Source organism: Octopus bimaculoides, chromosome 7 (assembly GCF_046866305.1).
Source record: "Octopus bimaculoides isolate indiv1 chromosome 7, ASM4686630v1, whole genome shotgun sequence".
Classification (NCBI taxonomy): domain Eukaryota; kingdom Metazoa; phylum Mollusca; class Cephalopoda; order Octopoda; family Octopodidae; genus Octopus; species Octopus bimaculoides.
In genome coordinates this window covers 28,357,119-28,377,985 of record NC_142934.1, presented here as the reverse complement: position 1 = coordinate 28,377,985, position 20,867 = coordinate 28,357,119, and the positions used below count along the sequence as shown (strand labels likewise).

The 20,867-nt window shown below is 36.4% G+C and overlaps 1 protein-coding gene across 1 annotated transcript in view; it reads right to left on the bottom strand.

Moving 5' to 3' along the window:
- Nucleotides 1-18,068, bottom strand: part of LOC106881998 (tektin-3) — a 59,408-nt gene extending 41,340 nt beyond the window's left edge. The window contains exon 1 of the mRNA XM_014932538.3: nucleotides 17,988-18,068. The gene's annotated coding sequence lies outside the window, so the exon portion shown is untranslated. The remainder of the gene's footprint in view (nucleotides 1-17,987) is intronic.
- Between the last annotated feature and the right edge of the window lie 2,799 nt (nucleotides 18,069-20,867).

The window sequence follows — 20,867 nt, the reverse complement described above, 5'->3', positions numbered from 1 at the left end:
AGCTCCTGTCAAATCATTCAACCCATTTGAATGGAAGACAAATGTTAAATAATAATAATAATAATATAATAATGATGATGATGACAACGACAATCTAATTCATAATCAGATCAACAAATACTGTTCAGTCACCATTTTGACAAATTTTATTTACAATGAAGATTTAGTTATCTAATTGTTATATATCTATATATATATATATATATATATATATATATATATATATATATATATATGTAGTTGAACTGAACTTGGTTTGGGGTGCAAACTCACTGCATGGTACTTTGGGCAAGTGTCTTCTACTTTAGCCCCAGGCTGATCAAAGCTTTGTCAGTGGATTTGGTAGGTGGAAACTGAAAGAAGCCCATCATGTGTGTGTGTATGTGTGTTTTTGTCTCCTTGCCTTGATTTTGCATTATATTTCTAAATATGCCTCACCATCATACAAGCAGAATCTTTTGTTTCCATTCTTCTGTGAAAACATCTCTGGCAATGGGGAAATATTACCTTACTTGGAAGCAGATCATTTTAACTCATTGTGAAAATGGAAGCTTTTAAAATCACTTTCATCATCATCATCTTTTAACATGTGTCTTTCATGCTGCCAAGGCTTGGATGGTCTAATAGCATGCAACAGGTTAGAGGGTTTTGACATGATTTATACTACTGGATACCCTTCCTAATACCAACCACTTTACAGAATACAGTGAGTACTTTTTCCATAGAATCTGCTCTAGTAAGGTCATCATGTAGCTTGCAAGACTACTATCCCCATCAGCTGAGTGGAAGTACAGTAGAGAGGGAGGCAGCTATATGCTAAGTGATGAAAGATTACAGTATGAAGGAAGGATCCAGAACTGTTACATGGTTATTTACATTTTTGAAGACAGAGAGTAATCAGTTTGGAGCTGGAAAGAGATAAAGATCGTGGTGACACTGTGTCAAGGTGGACCCAGGGGGAAGAAGAACAGGAGGAGTGGCTGGATAGAGGTCACAAGAGAGTACAAAAAGTATGAGGGATGGTAAGAAATAGAGTGGAGATGTGAATATACTGAATGAGGAATAAGAGGTGAGATTGGAGTAGGCAGTGAGGTCAATGATAAATAAGTGAATTGAAGTTAGGGGAGAATACATAATGACTACTCTACCCTAACTTCCATCCAGCTCGTATAATATATTGATCAATTTTATGCTACATTTCACCAATTTTTTGACTAAAACAAGTGTTAGAATAATTTTGGCCTTGCCAGTGCTGGTGCCATGTAAAAAGCATCTAGTCAGCACTGTAAAATGATTGGCATTTGGAAGGGCTTCCAGCTGTAAAAACCATGCCAAAGCTGACCTTGCCTGTGCTGGTGCCACGTAAAAAGCACTCAGTCCACTCTCCAGAGTAGTTGGTGTTTGGAAGGGCATCCAGCTGTAAAAACCCTGCCAAAATAGACACAGTAGCCCGGGGTAGTTTTCTACCTGGCCGGCTCCTGTCAAACTGTCCAACACATGCCTGCATGGAAGGCGGATATTTAATGACAACAATGATGATGATGAATTAACTAAAGCAATTGAGCTGTCAATTTTATGTTAAATGGGTCAGTGTTTTGAAAGGTTAAGCAATAATCCATTGTGTAATTAAGCAGAAGAGATTGTAATAATAAATATGATCGCTTGTAGTAATTTAGCTTACAGAGTGATCTCCAGATTACATCCAACAAGCCCAAGAAAGGAAAGGAATAAATTATTTAATCATTGATGTAATGATACCAAGTCACTTGATTGTCATTCTGAAATGTACTGGAAATCTGAAGAATTAATTATTAGCTTAAGATTTAAATATGGTGTGTATCTAGCATTCGGTTTGTAATTATTTCATTAATAAACTTGAATATATTTATTACTTCTAAAAAGACATCAACAGGTTTCCTGTAAGTATGGACATTAGAAAGTTCTATTCATCATCATCATCATCATTTAACATGTGATTTCCATGCTAACATGGGTTGCACAGTTTCACATGATCTGAAGGGTTGGCAGACTGCATTGTGCTCCATTGTCTGCTTCAGTATGATTTCTATAGCTGGACATCCTTCCTTTCTAACACCAACGACTTTACAGGGACTTTGTGGCACCAGCATTAGTGAGGTTGCCATGTCACTTACAAGGCTGAAGAGACTTCTCAAATGAGTGGGAGTATAATAGAGAGGAGTGTCGTACTGGCTGTTGAGAAGTTAAAATATAAAGGAGAGAATAGAAACAGGTTTCTTACTGCAGAGGAAATACATAGTCACTTCATATTATATAAGGGTATATATGGATGAGAGCAACTGTATAAAGAAATGTCACTTGTTTCATATGGAAGAGGGAGATCAAGAAAAGCATATCATGAAGTACAGAAGGCTGGTTTCAAGATGCAAATATAAAAATATATTATGATCAACAAATATTCTTTCAGATGAACTGTTCATTTTAAACATTGTTATGTTATATTGTAGGTGTCCAGTCTTAGATCAGTCATGATTAAGTAGACTTATGATTAAAGTTATTCCAAGAATGAACATCCCATCTTTCAATAAAACAGGGAGTTCTCTATTTTTGTAAGACGGTAAAATGTGATTAGAAGGAGATTTGGCTACCATTTCTAGTTGGATGCGTGACCACATAGCAGCTCTTTCTCATTATGTTGATTTCTCTCTAGATTTTTCTCCCTCATTGCATGTTATGTTTTTCCAAGATGAAAAATTTATCATTCTACAAGAAAAGAAAGCATTGATAACAACAAATATTTCAAACCTTTAATTACCATATTTCTGTTGAAATACACTACCTTTGTTTCAATTATTTTCAAAAATAATGAAGAATTTAGTCAAACTTTTAAGGAAACTTTTAATTTAAATAATTTTAAAATAGGGAATTTGTATCGTAGAACCAAGAGCAGTTTCAAGTGGGTTTGTATCAAAAGGGTTAAGATCATTATCCTGATAAAGCAAAGTTTAGCCTTGTGGGCTTCATGACAGTCTCATATTCATCATGGTTTTCTTTTTGAGGTGTTTTACAGGTAGATCTCCTTCTTGTTTTTAATACTTTTAGCCACCACCACTTGCAGCACACTGTGACACTGTGTACCTATTCTAAAACTGGAATGTATATGATAAAAAAGTTATCTTTGTTCACTTATCATCATCATCATCATCATTTAACGTCCGCTGTCCATGCTGGCATGGGTTGGATGGTTTGACCAGGCTGGTATCCTGGAAGGATGCACCAGACTCCAGTCTAATTTGGCATGATTTTCTACAGCTGGATGCCCTTCCTAACACCAGCCACTCTGAGAGTGTAACAGGTACTTTTACGTGCCATTGGCAAGGGTGCCATTTGTGTGATACTGGGGTGCATTTATGTGCCACCAGCACAGGTGCCAATTTGTGTGACACCAGTATCTGCCATGACTGCAATTTTACTTGGCTTAATAGGTCTTCCTCTCAAGCATGACATAATGCCAAAGGTCTCAGTCATTGGACTCAAAATTCAAAAGAAACTGAAGCCATTTTGCCTCTGTGAGGCCGAATGCTCGAAAGGTGTTCTTTACATGCCAGCAGCATGGGTGCACTTGGCTTGACGGGTCCTCTCAAGCACAGCACATCGCCAAAGGTCTCAGTCACTAGTCATTGTGAGGCTCAAAGTTTGAAGATGATGCTTCACCATCTCATCTCATGTCTTCCTGGGTCTACCTCTACCACAGGTTCCCTCCACAGTTAAAGATCAGCACTTCTTTACACAGCTATCCTCGTCCATATGCCTCACATGACCATACCAGCACAGTTGTCTCTCAGACCATAAATAAATAAATGACAAGAATTTGAGGGTGAACAGAAACTAACCTGGGTGTAAGTAGAAATATGATTGACACTGTATTCTGAATTGTGTGACATGAAAAGAAGAAATGAAACAACATAGAAGAATGACAAGGTGTTGACCTTCATTAGCAGCTACCATTTAACTGTTACTTTTTCATCAAGAGCCACAAAGGATTGATTAGATATGATGGATTAGAGGTGGGTAGGAGACAAAATAATATTTTCTTTATTGATTTTCTGATTAAGTATAACATTATTATTAATCATGTCTTACCTTGACATGAATCAAAATGAAATTTAGTGTGGCTTATTATATTTTATGTGTGTGGTAGAGCTTGACCTGTTATGTCTGTCCGACCCAATGGAATGTAAGAGACTCTGTTAAAAGACCAGCCTAATCATTGAGACAATTGCCTGCAGAGTCAACAGTTCATAAATTAAATGTTTTTAAGCCTTGGGGAGATGTTAGTGTTTTGCATTGGTTTCATGGCATTAAACAAATGAGAGATAAAACCTTTTCTGGATAGCATGCCAGTGTATCACAGGTAACATTTCCAGATGATCTAGGACCTGTTCATGAGTTAAGCAAAATGAGAATAAAGTATTTGGTACAGAAATGTGTTGAAACAGCTGGAAATCTAATAGCTTTTCTACTCAGCAATTTTCCTCAACCCATGGAGTGAACCCCTGTATCACCTAAATCACAAGCCAGCTATTGCACAGAGATTCTCATATAGTATCTGTTTTCTTTCTCTATGTAAGATTTGCACTCATAAATGACTAATATATAATTATATATACACACGTTAATATACATATATCATCATCATTTAATGTCTACGTTCCATGCTGGCATGGATTAGATCATGTGTGTGTGATGAAGCTATCAGGTCATCGTATAAGTTCTGTCCGAATTTTGAATAAAGAAAACAAGTGATCAAATGTTATATTTAATTAAAATTTAATCATCAATGTACTTTCCCTGATTATCATTGACTTCCTTCCATCTATTTACAAGCTTTTTAATCCCATCAATGTAAAACTCTTTTGGTTCCAAAGTGAAGAACTCTGAAATGTCAGTTTCGACCTCCTCCTGGCTTGTGTAAGTTATGTCCCCCAAAATGATTCTGCAAACTACAAAACAAATGGTAGTCTGAAGGAGCAAGGTCGGGAGAATAAGGAGGATGAGGAATTTTTTCCCAACCAAGCTCTTCGATCTTTTGTGATGTGATCTTTGCAGTGTGGGGTCACGCATTGTCCTGATGAAACATCACTCCTTTTTGATTCACTAAAGCGGGTCTTTTTTCTTCAAAGCTTGGTTCAAATGCTCTAATTGCTGACAGTAGACTTGAGCATTGATTGTTGCATTAGGTGGTAACAATTCAAAGTGAATTACTCCTTTGCAATCCCACCAGATAGAGAGAAAAATCTTTTTCCTATAAAGTTCCCTTCTTGGTTGTGGTTGAGCTTTTTCCCTTTTACCAAGCCACTGTTTATGAGGTTTAACATTTCGATAGAAGATCCATTTTCCAAGTTTAGGAACCTTCCCAAGTTGTTGAAAATGACGATGAACAGTTGTATGGTTTGAACTAAGCTTTATTGCCAATTCTTCAACTGATAATGCAGGATTTTCTTCAAGTAATGCCTCAAGGAGCTTATCATCAAATTCAACTGGACGTCCTGTTCGATTTTCATCTTCAAGGCTGAAATCTCTACTTCTGAATTTTGCAAACCATCTTCTGCAAGTTCTTTCATTCAAGCATTCTTTCCCATAAACTGAGTGTATGTTTTGAGTCGCTTCGGCTGCAGAGTTTCCTTTTTAAAGCATTATGTGCCTCAAATGCTTTTTGGATACTTCCATATTAGAAAGGGTTTTAATCAAAGAAATTGTAATTCTATTATTCTGTAAAATAATATTTAATTAGTTTAAATTTACACAAATGCATAAAAATAATTTTTAATACCATTAAACATTCTAAAATACTATTAAATTTCATTCAATTTTAAAAAAGGTAAAATTTATGGGATGACCTGATATAAGTGATACACATGCACTCAGCTATGATGCATCCTATAGCAGAAACAGCTGTAAGTAAATTAAGTTCAAGACAATTACTTATTCCCTTATCATTTATTTAATTTCTTATTACTGCTCTCTACTCGACTGATGCCTTGTTCTGAAGCATATATATATATTGAGTCCTAACACCACCTTATTAGTATCACTATGCCTAAGCAAAATAATGATATATACATATACATACATACACATACACACAAGCACAGTTTAACAAAATTCAAGGTGCCCAAGGACTACCTCATGCTCCAGTGTCTCATTTGGCATGGTTTCTATGGCTGGATGCCCTTCCCAACACCAACCACTTTACAGTGTGTATTGGTTCTTTTCTCGTGTCACTAGCACTAGTGAGGTCACCATACAGCTTGCAAGCCTATGAAGGCTGAGTGGAGGGGCTTTATGCTAGCTGATGAGGGTTAAGGATTTTGTTTGTAAGGAAGCTCCATGGCTTTTCATATTTAGGAGAGAAGTAGAAATGAATCAGTAGTTGCTGCAAAGAGGTAAATAGTGATTGGTGATGAGGTGTCTAGTGGGTGGGGGTTTGCAAGAGTTTATGGTGGTGGAAGAGATAGGGATAAATGGGTGAGGGGAAGTATATCTGTAAGTATTGGATAGGGTTGAAGGGTGGATGCAGTGGTCAGGATTACTAGTGCTGTCCACTCTCAACTCAACATTTTCCTTATATATACACACACATATACATACTCACACATACATGCATTTGCATGCATACATACACATACATGCATGAATGCGCATGCACACACAAATATATATATATATATATATATATATATATATATATATATATATATGTATGTATGGTTTTCTTTCCGTTTCTGCCTTAAAAATCCAGCCACAAGATTTTGGTAATCTTGAGGCTATAGTAGAAGACATATAGTGGAATTGAACCTGAAACCATGTGATTAGTATACATACTCAAACAGGCAGACACAAATACCCTGTTGACGTTGTTGAAATTCCAATGAAGGTGCCTTGGATCTAAGTTAGTCTCTCTCCAAGGAACATTGGTAATGCCTGTGTATCAACAGAAGAAAATGGACCAGTTCGCTGAGAAGACAGAGCATGGGCACTTGGCATGAAAGACACAAACCATAGAAGGAACTGAATCATGGCAAAAACTTTGCATGGAGTACTGACAAGTTTATGACATCCCACTCTGAAGGTTATACCCATGCAATTCAAACACAAGAGATCAGCCACCAAGTGCCCACAGCATAAAAGGCATACAACATTGACAGACAACAAATGTAGGCTGTGCAAAAACAAGATTGAAGACATTCAACCACATCATTACCAACTGTGAGAGAATGTCTTCCAAATATTATCTTTCCTTGAGGCATTATGCAGTGGCTGTAGCTGTCTGGAATGGAATAGGATAACAAAAAGAAAACACCAACAAATGAAGTTGACTATATTGATATTGATGGTTCAAAAGAATACTGATAGAACTTAAAAATTGAAACAGCCATGAAAATAAAATACAACTGGCCAGATGTTTGGAGCCATAAGGAAAAAATATGCTCTGTTTGTGGAAATCAGCTGCCCTCTGAACACTAATGTCATCAGAAAAATACAGGAGAAAAAAAGACATCTATGGACTATTGATAAAGAGCTTTCAAATCCGGTACCCAACATACACTTCCAGCTTTGTACCTATTATAACTGAAGCAAGAAGATATGTACCAATCCACCTGGAATAAAATATCGGTGAACTTGGATTCTTGTGGAGAAAATGCAACTCCTTAATTTACACACTACAAATGATCACACTGTCTGGAACAATAAAAATTTGCAAGATCTTCATAAGCTCTATAGGAAGCTGAACAAAACAAGATAATTTCCTTCACAACTTTGTTACAAAGTAGACATTAACTCTAAATTAAAAAGAGAAGAAGAAAAAACACACACAGACACACACACACATACATATTGATTGATTAGGGGTTCATACTGGTGTGAATTGCAATTAAGTACAAAACTTACTCCATATTATTAGACAGAGTGGATTAACATTGATTCAAAGCTGGGCCTACATGAGTACTTGGATTTTCTTGTCGCCATTCTTCAGGCAACACACACACACATACATATAAATATATATGTTACTGTGTGTGACTTCATTCAAAGTATATCTTTTAATCTCTCTACTCTGCTTAGCAACCTCTTACATCGTATGTTATATATATATCAATGTTTGCCTCTTGAAAGCTAAAGTAAATTTACAAATCCACTTAAGTTTCCACTGAGCTACATGAGTGATTTATTTACTCTTCCAAATATGGTTAACAATTATGACTATTTCCATCCCTAAATGTGTTGGTGGTGACAGCAGCACAAGGTTGAGAGAGGGATAAATTATGGAGAAGATATTGATTTCAAGTCCATGTTACAGCAAATTCTAATTCTTTGACTCATTCTTTCATTCACTTCTTAAGCAAATGTACTGACTGAATCTAGTTTTGGAAGGGTCTTGTGTGTATGTACGTGCACATGTGCATGCATGTGTGAGTGTGTGTGTGTGTTGAAAATATGGCTGTATTATAGTTTTTATCTTTTCTATGAAATTTAAAAAATATTTTTGTACTAATTCCTTTCAGATTGTTTAGAACAATAAAGCCTTCAAATCCATCATTATTGTTTCTAAATTTTCACTGTCTCATCTTCATGTTGCAGTGATGTTGTCATATGTTGCTGCTTCTTCAAAATAGGCAGGACCAATATAACTAGTAGATGTTATCATTGGAATTTGAATTTTGATCACTTGTTTATATATCATCAGTCAGGTGTTTACTTTTTTGTTTGAGACTTGTGTATCTGAGTGTTTATCTAAGCATTTGTACTATGCTGTGAGTATTGCTTCCATCATTAATCATTTATTTCTGTGGGGAACTATACAGAATATGGATATGTTGTCCACTAATGTTTTCCTATCTAATTTTTTTAGTATTGTGGAGTGTAGTACCTTGCAGTTGTTCATTGTTGTAAGGGAATAGTGAGCCAGTAAGAAGAGCTGTACTTGTATGACCTGTATAATAACTCACCTACCTCTTCTAGCAGTGCTTGAAGAAGTTCATGCAGGCTTGTTCAGAGGAAAAGCTCTATTCTCAAATCTTTCAGCTGTTCCCCCCACTTTCCTATGCAACCTTTTTCACTATAGTTATTCAACAAAGGAAGACTATAATAATAATAATAATAATAATAATAATAATAATAATAATAATAATAATAATAACAATTTCTTATATAGGTGCAGTGCCAGAAATCTTGCCAGGAAGGAACAGTCAGTGATATCAACTTGACTGGTACTTTTATTTTATCAGCCTACACTCACTCTCATCCACCTTTCAGCAAATTTACTCAAGAGCAGCACCTCTCTCTCTTCACCCTCAACTTTGTCTCCTAGTAGTACTTGAAAAACCTGGTGAGAGCTTGGTATGTATTTGTCCTCAGTCCTTCCAGTCTTTGTGCACAAAAGTACCATTTTTGTTACCAGTCAGAAAAACAGCAGAGAGGTTTTCACAATGGGCTTTGCTAATAACCAGATCTGTTCTATGTGTGTCTATAGCTGTTCAGCATAGCTCTGTTGATATCTCACAAATGCATGCAGATAGTTTCACTAGCCTTCACAGATTTCAGACAGATCTATCAAATGTTATTTCCATGCCTATAGAGTTTCCCTAAACAGGAATTATTCCTGGTAGCACAACCAGAGCAGAAATACACAGGGCCTGAAATTTGGTGGGAGGGGGCTAGTCAATTGCATTGACCCCCAATGCTCAATGGGTACTTATTTTATTGACCACAAAAAGAGGAACAGCAAAGTTGACCTTAGCAGAATTTGAACTCAGAATGTAAAGACACAAAATGCTGCCAAGCATTTTGTCCAGCATGTAAATGATTCAGCCAACTCACTGCCTTAATAATAATAATGGTTTTAAATCTTGGCACAAGATCAGCAATCTTGGGAAAGCTCATAAGCTTACTTTGACTTACTTATTTTGGCTTACTTATTTTATTGAACCTTAAAGGATGAAAGGAAAGTCACCTCAGAGAAATTTGAACTCAGATTATAATGAGTCAGGAGAAATATTGCTTAGCATTTTGTCTGAGACTCTAATGCTTCTGCCAATTTCCACCTTAATAATAATTTCAAATTTTCATGCAAAACCAGCAAATTCTAGGGAGTGGGTAAATAAGTTCATCAAACCTTGTGCTCAACTGGTATTTATTTTATTGACTCCAAAAGGAAAAGCAAAGTTGGCCTTGGTTGGCTTTCAATGCAGAATCTAAAGAGCCAGAAGAAATGCTGCCAAGCCATTTTACCAACATACAAACAACTCTACTGGCCCACCATCTTAATAATAATAATAATAATAATAATAATAATAATAATCATTTCTACTATAGGCACAATGCCTGAAATATTGGGGGAGGGGGACTAGTTGGTTACATTGACTCCAGTACTCAACTGATACTTCTGTTATTGACCCTAAAATGCTTAAAAGCAAAGTCAATTTTGGCAGAATGTGGACTCAGAATGTAAAGATAGACAAAGCATTATGTCCAGTATGCTAACAATTCTATCAGCTCACCATCTTAATAATAATAATAATAATAATAATAATAATAATAATAATAATAATAATAATAATAATCCTTTCTACTAAAGGTACAAACCCTGAAATTTTTTAGGAGAGAACTAGTCGATTACATCGACCCTAGTGTTTCACTGGTACTTAATTTATCAACTCCGAGAGGATGAAAGGCAAAATCAACCTCGGTGAAATTTGAACTCACCATGTAAAGACAGATTAAATACTGCTAAGCATTTTGCCTGATACGTTAACAATTCTGCCTGCTCTCAGCTTTAAATAATAATAATAATAAGAAGAAGAAGAAGAAGAAGAAGAAGATCGAAGCTATCAACACCTGGGTGGTTCATTCCTTAGATATGGAGCAGGGGTAATTGCATGGGCTGTAGATGAACTAAACAGCTTAGACAGAAAGACAAGGAAGTTGCTAACTAGATATGGGTCGTTCCACCCAAAAAGTGACACAGACAGACTGTATGTACCAAGAAAAAAAAAGGGGGGGGGGAAGAGGACTTATTGGATGTGAACACAGCATTAGAGCAGAAGAAACAACATAGCATGGTATGTAAAAAATGCCACGGAACCGCTATTATAAGAAGTAAGAGGGTCAGGCTTGTATAGGATGAAAGATTGCAAAGATAAAGCACTATACAAGAAATTGAAAACGAATGAAACTGAAAATAGGTGGGTAAAGAAAAGAATGCATGATCAATTTCATAGAGATTTTAAGACAGACAGAGAAAAAAGATGGCTGTAGATGACTAAAAGTGATTTAAAACCAGAAACGGAGGCTCTAATCTGTGCTGCCCAAGAGCAAGCACTAAGAACAAACTACATAAAATACAGAATAGACAGCACATCAGAAAGTGATAAGTGCAGAATCTGTGGACAAAACGGTGAAACCATATGACATACTACCAGCCAATGTACGCCACTAGTCCAGAAGGAATATAAGAGAAGCCATGACAATATAGCCAGGCTTGTCCATTGGACACTTCAACAAGTATAGACTTGACAGAGCAAAAAATTGGTATGACCACAAACCTGAAGGCATCACCGAAAATAGAAATGCAAAGATCCTATGGGATTTTATGATTCAGTGCGACCATGAGATAGAGAATAGGAAGCCAGACATAGTCTTAATTGAGAAATAAAACAAACTATGTTGGATCATAGATATAGCATACTCGGCTGACAACAAGGTATGCGATAAGGAAGAAAGAAAAGTTGAGAGATGTGACAGGTTAGCTTGGGAAGTTAAGCAGTTGTGGTCAATGAAAAAGGTAGCAGTAGTACCAATAATTGTTGGAGTCCTGGAAGCAGTGCGAGAAGTGTGTGGAACAAATAGGGGCTGCAATAAGGGTGGAGCAGAAAACAGCACTGCTTGGAACCGCTCGAATACTCCAGAAGGTGCTCGAAAAATAAGAGGTGTTACCTTACTTCACAGGTAGTGAACAGCTGACACTGTAGTACATCTCCAGTATTAGAAGCTGTGCAAAGGCAATAATAATAATAATATGATGTCATTCCATCAACATATGGACACTGGTTGCTCTCGTTCATACTTTACGTTTGTGCATATTCTCAAAAAATATAATAATAATAATAATAATAATAATAATATTTTTAAAAAAAGGGTTGACATAACTCTTCACGAAGGTAAATAGTCAAGACGAAGAGTGCGATTTTAGATGTTTTATTTTTTGAACAACATTTCGACAGAACGTCTGTCTTTCTCAAGTTCAAACCAAAAGGTGATTGAAAATTCAAAATTTCAGAAACCAAACGTAAACTATGAATGTGAGTAACCAGCGTCCATACGTTGATAGAATGACATCATCAGCTTTTGTCAGTTTTTTAATAAGCAGAAAGAAAGAAAGAAAAAGGAAGACAACAGAAAAAGAAAAGAAAAAGAGAGAAAGAAGAATATTCAATCAAACAGTTTTGTATAAATTTGATGATATTCTCCTGTCATCTTATCCTCCAGGGCATGATGTCAATAACCCGCAAACATATTTCTCCTCATACATTCTGAGAAGTGAAAGTGGGGTACATTCAGGATATTTTTTGAGAATGTGCACTTTCAAATCTTCTTCAAAATTGCAGCTGCTTGAAACGAAATGTTCAGCAAGTTCTGTTGAACTACTGTTCTTGTGCCTGACGTCGAATCTGTGCCCATTAAACCTTTTGTTTAATTGTTCTGTTGTACAGCCAACATAAATCAAGTTATGTTTCGTGCATTCTGCACCGTACACTAAATGGGAATCTTTGCAGGTTCCCCCTTCTGTATAAATCATAACATTTCTATTATGATTTTTGATGGTATTCACTTCACTCATGTTGTTGCACAATGAACAGGGCTTACCTCTCTTGCGGCTGTTCTTTAAGGTACAGCGTGTAGATACTCCAATGTTCGTTTTCTTGGAGTCAGATATAGAGGTCAATAATTCTTTTATGTTCTTATTCCGTCGAAAGGCTACAATGGGCGGCTGAGGAAATGTTTGTTTGAAACTGGGATATTTTTTCACCACATGTTGGTAACTTTCATGCAACACTTTTGAAATGCCAGCGAAACGTCGGTGCCAGTTAATCACTAAAGGAATTCTGTAATCTGTTGTATTTTGTTTGCTAAGATTAGGCGTGTAGGTTTTACTATCTTTGCTAATCTTGGCTATTTCACTTGCTATTTCCTTTAAACGTGATTCACTGTAACCTCGTTTAACATAATGACATACAAAAGCATTTGCATGTTTCCAGTAATCCCCTATGTCAGTGAAAATCCGTTTTATCCTCAAAAATTGGGATTTCGGATTTGACCGAATAAGATGATGTGGATGATTGGAGCGGTGGTGGAGATATATGTGGGATGACGTTGGCTTGCAAAATAACTCTGTCATTATTCTGCCTCCAGAAAACTTGACTTTCGTGTCCAAAAATTCAACGCTAGTTTTTGAAAAACTAGACGTAAATTTTATATTGGACTGTGATCCTTCCCAGACAAAAAATACGTCGTCAATGAACCGTAACCAGAGTATTGGTTCATGAAGGGATTTGAATGTCTTCAGTAACTTTGTCTCAAAATTTGTCATAAAGACATTAGCGAAATTAACTGCCATGGGGGTACCCATGGCGCAACCCTTCATCTGGTGGTAGAATCTTTGTCTAAACTGCATTGTGTTACTTTGTAACACAAACCTCAATAATCTACAGAGCAAATTTGTTGGAACACTTTTATTTGACCGCTTTTCAAAGGCATCCATGCATGCTTCTACCCCTTCATTGTGGTCAATATTAGGATATAAGGAGGAAACATCCATGGTTACCAAAAAGCAGTTCTCAAAACGGCCTCGGCGTTTAAAAAAATTATTGATTTTAGATACAAAATCAAAAGTGTCCCGATTATAGGAACTTGATCTTTTTGCGACGGGGAGTAGAAAGCCATCCAGCCATTCCGAAATTTTGGCCATACAGCATTCATATCCGCTGCAAATTGGGCGCTTTGGAGGAAATTTTTCGGACTTTTTGTGTATTTTGAAGAAGATTTGAAAGTGCACATTCTCAAAAAATATCCTGAATGTACCCCACTTTCACTTCTCAGAATGTATGAGGAGAAATATGTTTGCGGGTTATTGACATCACGCCCTGGAGGAATGAATAAGATGACAGGAGAATATCATCAAATTTATACAAAACTGTTTGATTGAATATTCTTCTTTCTCTCTTTTTCTTTTCTTTTTCTGTTGTCTTCCTTTTTCTTTCTTTCTTTCTGCTTATTAAAAAACTGACAAAAACTGATGATGTCATTCTATCAACGTATGGACGCTGGTTACTCACATTCATAGTTTACGTTTGGTTTCTGAAATTTTGAATTTTCAATCACCTTTTGGTTTGAACTTGAGAAAGACAGACGTTCTGTCGAAATGTTGTTCAAAAAATAAAACATCTAAAATCGCACTCTTCGTCTTGACTAATAATAATAATAATAATAATAATAATCCTTTTAAAAATAGGCACAAGTTTTGAAATTTTGGTAGGAGGCAGATAGTCTATTACATCAACCCTGGTGCTAAACTGGTACTTAATTTATTGACCCCAATAAATTAAGATGAAAGTCAACTTCAGCAGAATTTGAACTCAGAACATAGAGCTGGAAGAAATACTACAAAGCATTTTGTCTGGTATGCTAACAATTCTGCTAGATCACCAACTTAAAATTGATAATAATAATAATAATAATAATAATAATAATAATAATAATAATAATAATAATAATAATGATGATGATGATGATGATGAGGATGATGATGATGACGATGACGATGACGAAGACGAAGACGACGACAATGACGACGACGACGACGACGATGATGATTTCAAATTCTGCCACAAGAGCAGCCATTTGTGTGGGAGGGGATGAGTCAATTACATCAAGCCCAGTGTTTCACTGGTACTTAATTTAGTGACCCTAAAAGCATGAAAGGCAAAGTTGACCTCAGCAGAAATTGAACTCAGAACATAAAATTGGAAAAAATGCTGCTTATTATTTTGTCTGGCATGCTAAGAATTCTGCCAGCTCACTAGAACATAAAGACAGATGAAATGCTGCTAAGCATTTTGCCTGGCATGCTAATGATTCTGCCAGCTCACTGCCTTAATAATAATCCTTTCTGCTAAAGGTACAAGGCCTGAAATTTTGTGGGAGGGGACTAATTAATTATATTGACCCCAATACTCAACTGGTACTTAATTTATTGACCCTGAAAGGATGAAAAGCAAAGCTGACCTCAGCGGAAGTTGAACTCAGAACATAGCGACTGACAAAATACCACTAAGCATTTTGTCCAATGTGCTAACAATTTTGCCAGCTTGCCATCTTGATAATAATAATAATGATAAATGTTGCCACATTTGTGGATTTTGGAAACACTTGACATGTGTGAAATAGCTGAAAATGTGTGTGCACTGATTAAGAACAGCATACCTAATTGGAAAACATGTCTTTCCTGTAACAACCAGCACTTAGCTGAGGTAATAATCAAAAGAGATATTTTCCAAGGAGACTCTTGTTCACCTCTGTTATTTGTTATAGTTTTGATCCCACTTTCTGTAGTCCTACACAAAGTCAATGCACACTATGAGCTGAGAAAGAATGGACCTTGTCTCAACCACCTTCTCTTCATAGATGATTTAAAACTATTTGTAAAAACAGAGCCTGAAATGGAGAGGCTGATTGAGACTGTGCAAATGTGCAGCAAGGTTGTAGGAATAGCCTTCATTATCATGAAGTGTGCAGTGCTTACTTTGAAGCAGGGGAAGTGAGTAAATTGTAGGGGCATAGAATTGTCAAACGAGGAGAGAATGGAAGACCCAGATGATAATGGGTACAAGTACCTTGAGATCCTAGAGCTGGACAATATCTTGCATAAAGAAATGAAAGACAAGGTCATCACTGCATATTTTAAGTGCCTTAAACTTCTCTTAAAATCAAAATTCAACTCAAGGAACTGCCATCAACATATGGGTGGTTGCTGTAGTCCGCTATAGTGCACCCATCCTGAAATGGATACAAGCGGTGATTAACCAACTTGATCACATTACCCAAAAGACAATGACAATGTATGGTGCCCACCACCCTAAGACAAATATAAACAGGCTCTACATGAAGAGGGGCAAAGGTGTACATGAGTTGATTAGCATACAGGAGTGCATCAACAGTGAAAGAAGAAACATGACAGAATATTTGGTAAACAGCAAACAAGACCTGCTACAATATGCTGCTAATGCAGAAGGATTTAACAAAAATGGACTTAAGAGTGCTCATGAATTCAAATCAAGAACATCCAACAAGAGAGAAGAAACCCTACTCTGCATGGAATTATATGGTCAGTTCCACCGTAAAACCAACAAATTAAAAGACCAGGAAGCATCATGGAAGTGTCTTAATAAGGGTGACCTAAGAAAGGAATACTGAAAGCCTAATCATCACTATCCAGGACTAGGCATTGAATACTAACTCAGTGAAAAAGAATATATACCACAAGTGCAATGGCCCTCTGCAGAATGTGTGGGAAGAGGGTTGAAAATGTGACTCACATTGTTAGTGCTTGTGAAAGTCTGTGCAGAAAGAGTACAAGCATAGACATGATAAGGTAGCCCAAAACCTCCACTGGCTACTATGTTACCGGTGCTTGGTACCAATATACACTGGAAAAGGTAATGGACGAAAAGGGGAAGGCAAAAATCGTCTGGTACTTTGACTTCCAGACAGACAAGATATTAGAGCATCAAAGCCTGGATACAGTAAACTTTAAGAGGGACAAACAAGAGTGCCTAATAATTGATGTGGCAATGCCAGGAGATCAACATATCATCATGAAAGAAAGAAAAAAGGTTGATAAATATGGAGACCTGAGAATTGAGATTGCTAAGATGTGGCAACTATGAGAGTCAAACATAAAGGTTATCCCTATTGTCATCGGAGCATTGGGTTCAATACCACCCAATCTGAAAAAAACATCTGAAAACCTTAGAAATAACCTACAATCTAGGTGTATTGAAAATGTGGGCATTACTTGGAACTGCACACATATTGCATAAAGTACTGTCTGTCTGAGGTCCTTGTTGTGACTTGACAAACAGTACAAATGCCCGGTAGACACCATATTTTCAATCAACAACCTCACGATATTGTATACTGTGATATCTTTAATAATAATGATGATGATGATGATGATGATGGTGGTTTCAAATTTTGGCAGAAGGCCAGCAAGTTTGCAGATGGGGTAAGTCAATTACATCAATCCCAATGCTCAGCTGGTATTTATTTTATTGACTCCAAAAGGATGAAAGGCAAAGTTGTTTGACCGTAACCAGTTGAGCATGTCCCTTGGTGGCTGACGATATGTGCATCTCTGATCATGGGCAGAAGTAGTAGGGGAGCATCATAGCCATGTGTTGAGAGGAATTCTTTGGGATCTGAATAATTCACCTTTGGAAACATGGGTGCTTTGCTCAACATCCTTAAACAAACCTTATTCAGGGACCTTTTGAGCGAGATGGGCTACCCGACCTGAAGAAAATTCTAACTGGGCCCCACCTGCGAGGTCATGTGCTGTTTATCTTGATGTGAGATCACCATGTCACGCACATATGGTTGTGATGCATGTGCCTGGTGTACCCTTATCAGACGGGTAGTCATGATGGGTATACTGGGCTTCGTATATTTTACACCAGTGTCACTTTGATGGCATGCACTGCTCTCTCACTCAATAATAATAATAATAATAATAATAACATATAACAAATAAATAAATACAGTAAAAACTATGATGACAAAAATTAAGATGTTATGTCATTTAGAAATAAAAAAGCACAATAAATGTCAGTTAAAAAAATTTGGTAGAAATATTTTAAAAAATATATAATAAAAAAATCTGCTTTACTCACTACTTAGTTTCTTGATCTGGTCTCTTCTGTTAATTATATAATTGTCAACAAGCATAGAGCCTGTTGGCTTGCTATGGTCAGCTGGTGGCTATAGCAACCCTCTCCCCTCTACCCCAATCTCAGCCTCTCTTTTTGGCTCTCTTCCATTCTCTCACGTTCTTTTTTCTGCTCTCTCTCTCTCTCTTTCTCTGTCTCTCTCTCTCTATATATGTATGTGTGTGTGAGTGTGTGTGTGTATTATATTATATATTTTTTTCTCTCTCTCTTCTCTCTTTTTTCTCTTTCTGTCTCTCCTTCTCTCTTTCTCTGTCTGCATGCATGCATGTACGTATGTACGTATATATGCATATATATGTGTGTGTGTGTGTGAGTATATGTATGCATATATGTATGTGTATGTATATATGTCTGTTTGAGCCTGTATATATATATATATATATATATATATATATATATATATATATATATATATATATGTATATTTAGGATAAATATGATATAGATGTAACCCCGAAAAACTGGTTCACGAGTCAGCATCATTAGACTGTGGCTGGCGTAACAGAATAGGAGCTTTATTTGCATATTCAAAACGTTTCCCATGAACAAATTTAAAAGATATTTATGTATATATGCAGGGGTGGACCCAAGGATGGGGGAGGAACTGGGGGGCATGTGCTTCCTTCAAGAAAAGAAGTGTGCCCTTCTAAATAATGTTATTACGCCCTTTTCTCCTGGAATTGTATTCCCTTCTGACCTTGTGTCCTCACTTCAAAAAATTCCCGGGACCACACCTGATATGTATGCATGTATATATATATATATATATATATATATATATATATGTATGTATGTATGTATATATGAATATATGTATGTTTGTATGCATATATATATATATGCATACATACATACATGCATGCATACATACATACATACATACATACACACATGCATACATACAACACAAGATGCAATCCTTGGACCCAGCAGATCCTGTCAAACTGTCCTACCTATGACAGCCTGTAACAAACACTAAATGAGAGTAACGATGATGATAATGATTAATATCTCCCACCACAATACGTACCTGCCTCAGTTTCAGTGCTTAAGTCACTGGATCAGTCTTACTTATACTGTTGAACACAGAGCATATTCACTGACTTGCAAAGAAAGCACCAAAGCAAACAACTTTAATCAACAGGGAACTAGTTCAGATAAAATATTTATACTGCCTATCAATTAGGCTGTAAGATTATAAATTATAACTATACAAAACTTTTTAATCCTCACATGTGGCTATACTTATTCAAATATAGACAGACAGATAAAACTTGACGTGAGGTGGTTTTTTCATGTGTGTAATTGTATGTTTGGTGGGAAAACGAGGTGCAAGAAACATAATCCCTAGTGACGTATTTGTCCATCTTGTCTGTTTATATATATATATATATATATATATATATATATATATATATATATATATATATATATATATATATATATATAATAATATATTTTATTTCTTGTTTGATTCACTAGTCTGTTAAACAGCAGCATAGTCAAGATGGTATGTTTTCCTCTCTTACTCTTGTTTTTTGCAAATATCTTCAAAATGACTTTCGAAAATGAAATTCCATTATGCAGCTGAGGAGTACATTTTCATTGTAAATTCTATGTGGTGTTCTCACTACATGAATAAATGGAGCTTGTACGAAACGTACGTACTGCTATAACCTATTGAATTTTTATTGCTTATCTTCAAATATATATATATATATATATATATATAAGGAAAAAAATAAGTTCAAAAAAGAACAATTCAAACTTTTTGAGAGGTCCAAAAAGAGAGAAAGAATGATTTCTAATAAAGATTTGTCATATTCATAAGAAACAGCCAGAGCAAGTAATAAGAATATGAAAATAGTAGTTGAAAAATATCGTTATAGGTATAAATATACCATAAACAATTATAGAAAAATGGAGGAGAAAAAGATGTTGCATCAAAATTAGATTTAATACAAATTAGGATAACATCAGAGAGTATCTCATAAAACCAGATCTACTCATGCAGCAGAATTCGTTCTAGGGAAAGATAGTGCAAATAAACCTTCCCAGATTTCACTATCAGATGATACAGTCAAGGGAAGGATCAACAACTTGTCTCAAGACATCAAAGATTGACTACTCGACCAAGTAAGAGATTAACCTGTTTTTACCATCCAGTGTGATGTAATGACTGGCATCGCTCAGTGTTCTCAGCTACTGGTATATTCTCGTTTTGTCTCAGGCAACTGTGTAAAAGAGGAAATGTTGTTCTGTCGCCCTATTGATAGTTGTACAATAGCAGTAGCTATTTTTTGTGATGTATCAAACTTCTTTCAGGAAAACCAACTTTCGTGGGATTCACTGGTAGGGGTGTGCACTGATGGGGCTCCAGCTATGCTTGGTCTGCAGTCTGGATTCATTACTAGGGTGAAAGAAAAGAATTTATCTGTTGTAGGTACATACTGCATACTTAGTGTAATGTGAAGGTGGAAAAAGACGGAAGCAAAGAGAGAGTTGCAGTAGTCTTACCTGTCGATCTGGAAAAGGGTCGCTCACAACATCCATGTGCTCTGTCTGCCACCATACCGTCTAACATGTCTGCTCTCATATGCTGTCTGCCGCCAACTGACTGCTCGCTCCTCACTGACCCCGCATACCCATCGTGGCCCTTCTGGTGGGACCCACAGGCCCCAATTCCAACAGGACATACGTACTCCCTCACGTCCGGTCCTTCCCTACAACACAGCCTGGCTCATAACAACACATGTCCCCCCTCCCCACTGATCTGAAGATCATTCAATCAACCTGCTCCCATCCTCTCCTCAACCCTGACCA